The 8,473-nt window shown below is 47.5% G+C and overlaps 1 protein-coding gene across 5 annotated transcripts in view; it reads left to right on the top strand.

Annotated features, from left to right (window-relative positions):
- The window catches only part of DGKG (diacylglycerol kinase gamma), a 210,708-nt gene that overhangs the window by 16,644 nt on the left and 185,591 nt on the right, over positions 1–8,473 (top strand). The window lies entirely within an intron of this gene.

Genomic DNA, 8,473 nt, shown 5'->3' with positions numbered 1-8,473 from the left:
TGGCTTCATCTGCATGAAGAAGGAGGCTCAGGTGCACCTTGGGAAAGTGGCTGTGCCTGATCAGCATGGAAGGAGTGGGATTTTAGCAGTGCAGGATATGGCAAGGAGATAGCTGGCAGCCTCTCGGTTCTTTGTTCACTAACTTGCTCCTCGCCTATCCCATATTATTCCCCCCTGCCAAGAGATTTTTCACTCTTTCATTTTTATGAGAGGTCGAGGGAGGAAGATCCATCTCCCTATCTTCTTCATGCTGAGTCAGGGCATGGTCCCTGCCTGTCCAGGGAACAAAAATCCCTTGCTAACTTACCTAGAGATTCTGTCTCAGGAACCAGAGGATTGCCACCAGTTGTTGGCAATGGCTGGAGTCCCTGCATGACCATAATTTCAGTGAGAACCTGTAGAATTCTGAAAGAGGTAAGTTTGACAGTGAGGTTGAACACAATTGTAAAAAGAAAAAAAACAAGGGTAGGTTTCCATGTATGAAAAGGGAAAGTGCTTCCTATGGCTTCCCAGATCAGGGAAGCTGGTGGGCTTCCCTTGCCAATATCACAGAACCATTTAGCTTGATTATGAATATCTGTGATACCTCTTTCCATGAGCACATTGTTGTTATAGTAAATGTAGTAGGTTCCATTAGTCACTGCACATACCTCACCTTGCTCTATCCATAGATACTCTAGGGCTGGTTGTCCATGACCGCTATGGCTAAGGAACCTACAGATTTGCATAGTTACTGCAGAACCTGGCCAAGTTGCTCAAGGCAGTAGACAGATTCCTTAAAGCAGGTTAAAAGGATATAGCAAGATTTTCCCCCAATATGGTGGAAGAGTTTGCCTGCCAATACCAGCTACCTGAGAGAGTAAGAAGAGGCTGTGGGTAAAATATATCAGCTAGAAAGTGAAACAGCTTTAATATCTCTCCCTAAGAAGTGTATAACAAAAGCGAACATTTTACTTATGTTTTTGCTTTTTAAAGAAGTACTTGAAGTCCTCAATTGGCTCAGAAGAGTAGGCAGAATTCTTCTGTGTGTACTTGTGAAAACTCAAGGAGCAGAGGTTTAAAGCCATTTCCAAAACCTCCTGAGTAGCAGCTTTGCTTGCTACCCTATCTTCCAGTGCGTTCTCTTTGATGTGATTACTCCCCTTTTGGTGTGCCCTGCAGTAGACAACAGCTGCTTCCAGAGATTTCAAAACCACCTGGAGGAGAGCTAAAATCTCTTTCTCATGTTTAATAGGAGAGTTTTGGTTTTTTGTTTATTGTGGTTTTGTTTTTTTTTTTTCAGTCAGTAGCCTCTTTCTCTCCAAATTGCTTTATGCATGTGTAGCACAAGAAAAGCCTATTAGCTTTTCCCAATCTTAAGGCTCTTGATAAAACAATAAATTCAGCTTTCTGGGCCAAAGTCTTGGGTGCCAATGCCTGCATTTCGCCATTTGCATAAGATCCACTATGGCATATTCTGCCTTTCTAAATGCTTCCTTCATGAAGCTGCTGCCACCAGTGAACCATTCAACATCTGGATTTTCTAGAAGTTCATTTCATAGGTCAGGCCTACTGGAATAAACTTGGTCTATGGTCTCTGCACAAGAGTGAGCTAGCTTTTCAACACCTTCAGAAGGCAGGCTAGTAGCTGGATTGAGGACTTGGGGCATACTTTGAGAGTAACCTTGGCTGTCTCTAATAGAAGAGCCTGGTACTTAGTAAGGCATCCTCCTGTGACCCACTGGTGTCCTGTAGTCTCTAGAACTCCTGTACCTGGTATGGAATTTGAACTTCAATTTGCTAGCCTAAAGACAACTTGGTGGTTTCCTCCACCAAAAATGTGGCAACGGCAATGCTCTCAAGTGTGCAGGCCATCCCATAGCCACTGAATCCAGTTGTTTGGAAAAGTGGGCCACTGGTCATGAAAGTGGGCAAAAGTCTTGGGTGAGTACATCCAGGGATATTCCTTGCTTTTCTGCTACAGAGTGAAGGCTTTGTCTAGATTAGGGAAACCTAATGCAAGAGCCTTTATCAGTAGATGCTTAATCTTTTGAAAGGCCTCTTGTTGCTCTCCTGTTCATTCAAGTGGATCAGTGTCAGGACCCTTTAAAACCTCCAACAAGGGTCTGGCAACCAATGCAACTCCTGAGATTCAAATCCTGTTGGAACATGCCATTCCCACAAATGTTCTCAGCTGCTTCTTTGTCTGTGGTGGCCCTATACATAGTATAGCTTCCTTCTGTTTAAGTGAGAGAACACACTTTCCTGGGGTCAGGATATATTCCAGGTAAGTTACTTCCTATTTAGAAATCTGAGCTTTGGCTGGGGAGACTTTATATCCTCATTCAACTAAAAAGTTTAAGACCTGGATGGTTTCATCCTTAGAAGGACTGCAGATGAGGATATCATCTACATATTGTAGAATGGCTCCAGTCTTTAATTGGAGCTAAGTTCCTTTGCAAGAGCACTGCCATACAGATGAGCACTATTCCTAAAACCCCAAGGAAGGACTGTCCAAACATACTGTTATATTTGAGGATGGACCAGTCTATCCAAAAGCAGCTACTGGGATTCTGGGTATAACAGTATGCAGAAGAGGCATCCTTCAGGTCTAGGAATGTGAACCAAGAGGTGCCTCCAGGTATCTGAGCTAGGACAGCATTGGTATTTGATGCCATTGGGTGAAGCAGAATGACTGCCTCATTTATGACCCTGAGATCCTGAAGCATCCAGTATTCCCCCATTTGGCTGTAAAACAGGCAGAATGGGGGTATTACATGGAACCAGTTAATCCAGGATTGGAGTCCCTACTTAGCCTCTGTTTTGTTGTTGTTGTTTAGAGATTATTTATTTATTTGAAAAGCAGAGTTACAGAGAGGCAGAGGTGCAGAGAGAGAGAGAGAGGGATCTTCCATCCACTGGTCCACTCCCCAAATGGCCGCAATGGTCGGAGCTGGGTCAGTCTGAAGCCAAGAGCCAGGAGCTTCCTCTGGGTCTTCCACATGGGCGCAGGGGCCCAAGGGCTTGGGTCATCTTCCACTGCCTTCCCAGGCCGTAGCAGAGAGCTGGATCAGAAGTGGAGCAGTTGGGACTCAAACTGGTTCCTATATGGGCTGCTGGCACTGCAGGCAGCGACTTTCCCTGCTATGCCACAGTACTGGTTTTAAGGGAGTACTGGAATCAAAAAGAAACATTATCCTTTAAAAGGGCCAAGATGGGGGCGGCATTTGTGGTCCGTCCAATTATGCTCTGATCCCAGATCTGAGGATCTACTCCATCATGGATTTCAGCAGGGAGATCATCCAAGTTGGAACTTGTCTCAATACTCGTTAGCATCATGACAAAAGATTCAGACATAGGAGAGATTAACCTGAGAGAAGTGTCCATGGATGATAGTAATAGTGAATACCTGACAAGCAAAGAAGCTGGACACTCTGGTACCACCAAAACCTCGGCAGAGATGAGAACATCTTCTATCTGGCAAAACAGAGGCCAAGTAAATTTTTGAGAGTGAGACATACCATCAACTGCTGTGATGATGCAGCTTTTTGAGGATAGGGGTCCTGCATGGACCCCTATAAGTGGTTCCCATATCAATTATGGAATCAATATTCTTACCTGAGACACTGAAAGTCACCTGGAGTTCTAGGTGTGAGATGTTTCTATGGGTTATGAGAGCTGCCTGAGTTCCTGGGTCACATCAGTCCTCAAAAAGGGACATGAGGGAGTTTGGAGACCTCCCCTCCCTTCAGAAGAGCCGAGGGAAGCCCTGTTTCCAGTGCTCTTCTCTTTTACATCAAAAGCAAAGGCCAGGTGAACTTTTCAGGTAGAGACATTCATTGCACCAGTGTCCCAGTCTCCAATACCTGAAACAGTCTTTCTTGAGTTTTTCCAGCCACAGTGCATGCTCCTGTGTGGGTTCTGAGGTTGGCAGGTGCTGGTTACAGTGACTGCTATTCCATGAGCTAGTTGTCTGCACTGTTGTCAATGCTGAAGTTCCCGATTCTACTCAGCCCTGTCTCTGTTATTACCCCCCCCCACACACACACACACACTTGTTTTGTCTAGCATCTAGTTCATGGGAGCTGGGGGTCCTGTGGTCAGACTCTGAAGCTTCCTCCGAATATCTGAGTAGGCAACCTAGGGGTGAGTCCATGGGAATGGACATAGGGTTACCCATAGCTGAAAGCTTCTTAATGACCTAGGAAGAGAAAAGGCAGGCATGGCCCTAAGAAAGCCTGTCATGTCCAGACATTCATCTTAAACCCTGGCTTTAGGTGAGATCTGGCATCCTAGTGTCTCTTATTGCATCCCAATATGGGGCTCTCTGTGAGTCAGTTCAGGCCTGGAATTATTTATCCATTCCTCAGCCCTATCCAGGGGTTCCCTGGAAGTTGATCCAGACCTAGAGTCACATCTGAGGTCTCAGGTATGACCGCCCTGCACCACTGTCCTTTCTGAGTGTTCTTCTATGTGTTTGTATAGGGGTTCTTCCACTGTTTTCCCAGGCCATTAGATGGAGCTGGATTGGAAGTACAGCAGCCCATATCGGGTGCTGGCACTGCGGAGGCTTAACCTGCTAACCCAAAACACCAGCCAGGTTCCTGGACCCACCTCTGTGATTTCAGAAACCACAGCTGCTCAGGCCTGAATGTAGCACAGCAGTCCACACCCAGTACCCGTGGAGCCAGTGCTCTGTGCTCCCAGACACACCGCTGTGAACCAAGTGCTGGGTCCATGCAGACAGCAAGCAAGCCATGGGGACTCAGACTAGTTAACATGACCATTGAGGGGCATACATCCCAGACGTGCTGCTGACCAGGCAGACATACTGCCCTGTGCCCAGGGGCAAATGCAGCATCTGCACAGGTCCTGCCAGAACCAGAAGTCAGGAACCTGATCTTGCTCCAGAGCCCTGGGTGATTGGATCTGCCTCTGGAAGCCAGACTCTGGAGTCCAATCCAGAATGTCCAGCTGCCTGGGGGCCGTCCCAGCAGTCCCCTCTTTGCCTCATTAAGTTCCTTCAGTCCCTTCCCCCTTTTTTTTTTTTTTTTTGAGATTTATTTATTTTATTTTATTTTATTTTATTTTTTTTTTTATTTTTTGACAGGCAGAGTGGACAGTGAGAGAGAGAGACAGAGAGAAAGGTCTTCCTTTTGCCGTTGGTTCACCCTCCAATGGCCGCCGCGGCCGGCGCGCTGCGGCCGGCGCACCGCACCGATCCGATGGCAGGAGCCAGGAGCCAGGTGCTTTTCCTGGTCTCCCATGGGGTGCAGGGCCCAAGCACCTGGGCCATCCTCCACTGCACTCCCGGGCCACAGCAGAGGGCTGGCCTGGAAGAGGGGCAACCGGGACAGAATCCGGCGCCCCGACCGGGACTAGAACCCGGTGTGCCGGCGCCGCTAGGCGGAGGATTAGCCTAGTGAGCCGCGGCGCCGGCCGAGATTTATTTATTTATTTGAAAGTCAGAATTACACAGAGAGAGGAGAGGTGGCGGGGGGAGGGGTCTTCCATCCAATGGTTCACTACCCAATTGGCCGCATCGACCAAAGCCGTGCCGATCTGAAGCCAGGAGCTTCTTCTGGGTCTCCCACATGGGTGCAGGGGCCCAAGACTTGGGCCATCGCCTACTGCTTTCCCAGGCCATAGCAGAGAGCTGGAATGGAAATGGAGCAGCCGGGTCTTGAACCGGCGCCCATATGGGATGCCGGTGCTTCAGGCCAGTGCTTTAACCCGCTGCACCACAGCGCCAGCCCCAGTGCCTTCCCTTTTCTCCCCAGGAAGCAAGCAGGGAGGGCTGATGCAACGGTGGGACACTGGGGGGGGGGGGCAAGCCAGCCACACGGTCATCATGGGACCCTGGCCCACATGAGGAGCAGCAGCAGCTCTGGAAGTGAGAGCTGGGCCACCTTCAAGAAACCTGCCAGCATCCATGGGCTCTGGGTGTGTGTCTCACTGTGAGCAGCCATGCCCATCCATCCCCTGCCTACTAGGGTCTGGAAAAACAGCTCCCTCTGCCAGCCAGAGCGTTTGGGAACTGGGAAGCTAAAGAAAGAAGCTGCCTGTTGTGCATTTGGGGTGGCTTCTCCCCACTTTCCCAGGTCACATTAGCAGCAGCTGGCTTTTAGCCTATAGCCACTTAATGAGGCAAAACAAATAAGTACACAGGCTAGCATTATGAAGGCTCAAGCAGAGGCCATGAGACAGAGAAAGGAAAATAGTAGCCTCTCTGTGCCAGAGAAGCAGAAATTATAATACACTCACCAAATGTCCTCATGTAGGTATGCTTCCTGCTCCCCCCACCCCACTTTCTCCTGGCTGGCTTGCCACTTCATCTTCTGGGGTACGGTGTGTGTACGGTGTGTGTCTAATTCCAATTTCTTATCTTGGCATTAGACATGAATTCAAACTGGAGGCAGAGATAAATGGCAAGAATGGGAGCAGGATTTATTTACAGAGATAGAGGTAGTGCGCATTCAGAAGTGAATGTGAGCAGTCCCCCTCCATGATGAGAGAGAGGGGGTCTGCTGCCATTGCTTCTGCCCCAGATGCTGTGCCCACCCAAGGCCAGGTCACCCCTTTATTGGGTAGGGGGTAGTGCCCTGAATCAGTGTACAAATGGGGTAGAGTTTGAGCAGGGGAAGTTTCATGGCATCTCCATGTGGAGCTCAGCCCTCAAGTGGTCATCATGGCAACTTCTGCCTGACGGAGGAAACTCGGGTGCATCATGTGGAAGTGGGTATTCTGAATTGGCAGGAAGGATACGGGATTTGAGTAGTACAGAGCTATGGCAAGGAGACAGCTGGCAGCCTCTTAGCACCTTTGTTCACTAACTAGCTCCCTGCTTATCATAGCCATATCACCAAGCCAGCATTTTAGGAGATTGGCATCCTCAGTACAAATCAGAAGAGAAATAAGGCTGAAGGGTCTGGTGTTGTGGTGTAGCAGGTAAAGCCACTGCCTGTGGTGCTGGCATTCCATATGGGCACAGTTCAAGTCCTGCTGCCCCACTTCCATTCCAGCTCCCTGCCAATGTGCCTGAGAAAGCAGCAGAGGATACCCCAAGTCCTTGGGGCCCTGCACTCATGTAGGAGACCCAGATGAAAACCCTGGCTCCTGGCTTCAGTCTGGCCCAGTCCTGGCCATTGCAGCCATTTGTGGGATGAACCAGTGCATGGAAGATTTCTTTCTGTCACTCCCTCTCTCTATAACTCTGCCTTTCAAACAAATAAAATAAATCTTTAGAAAAAAAAAAGAACAAGGCTGAGATGGAAAATGAGACATAAGATTTCAAAGCATTAATAAAACATGGAAAATTGCAAGGCAATTAAAGCACAATGCCAAAATTAAAATCTAGCTGGAATTAATGGGCAGGATATTCTATGGAGAATCAAACCAAGTATGTGAAGGAAGCAATAGTATAAGGGAGATGCAATCAGTACTGTGGCCAATTTAAAGAAAGATGTTTAAATAGTAAATATAAACCCAATTTTAAGACTGTATGCAAAAGTATACTGTACTAAAAAAATTATACATTTTTACAAAAACTATGAAACAACAAATTCAGGTCTAAAACCCCAGATAGCATTCTTAAAGCCCCAAAGACTGGTAAAAGAAGCTGAAATTAAAAAAATGTTTGCACGGTGGAAAAATCTAGAAAAAAATTACAACAAAATATTGATTGTTATTGTTGGTTGGTGAGATTATATGTGATTTTATTTTAAAATAAATTTAAAATAGGATATGGGTTACTGGCTGATTAATGCCATGTTCACACTGTTTATAGTTTGTGGAATCTGTTCTTCCATTCTTTTGATAATGAAAGTAAGATTAGATTTGCTCATTTCTTGTCCATTGGCTTTTTGTTGTTCTTCAAACTTTTCAAAGATCAATGAGAGTGGTTCATCAACTTCCATGGGAAGTTCTCCTGGTCCTCCTTTTCCCAAACAGTGGAGCCAGCTGTTCTTTGCTTTTCTTGCTCTAAAATTAACCAGCCCACTTCCCAAACTCCCCCCAGCATTTTGCAGCCTGAATTTTTTTGTCATCTTGTACTCTCGGACCATTCAAGCTTTTTTTCATGATGTAATTTTCATGTATAAGTTTGTACCATCTTCCTTGTTGGATGGTATGTGTAAATATAGGAATTCCTTGGTTGGAATGCCTCTGTTTTCCTTCTTTTTTTATTTTTTTGACAGGCAGAGTGGACAGTGAGAGAGAGAGACAGAGAGAAAGGTCTTCCTTTGCCGTTGGTTCACCCTCCAATGGCCGCCGCGGCCGGCGCGCTGCGGCTGGCGCACCGCGCTGATCCAATGGCAGGAGCCAGGAGCCAGGAGCCAGGTGCTTCTCCTGGTCTCCCATGGGGTGCAGGGCCCAAGCACTTGGGCCATCCTCCACTGCACTCCCTGGCCACAGCAGAGAGCTGGCCTGGAAGAGGGGCAACTGGGACAGAATCCGGCACCCCAACCGGGACTAGAACCCGGTGTGCCGGCGCCGC

Source organism: Oryctolagus cuniculus, chromosome 4 (genome assembly GCF_964237555.1).
Source record: "Oryctolagus cuniculus chromosome 4, mOryCun1.1, whole genome shotgun sequence".
In the NCBI taxonomy this organism is placed as follows: domain Eukaryota; kingdom Metazoa; phylum Chordata; class Mammalia; order Lagomorpha; family Leporidae; genus Oryctolagus; species Oryctolagus cuniculus.
Note: the sequence above shows the minus strand (reverse complement) of the source record. Positions and strands in the feature narration are given on the sequence as shown.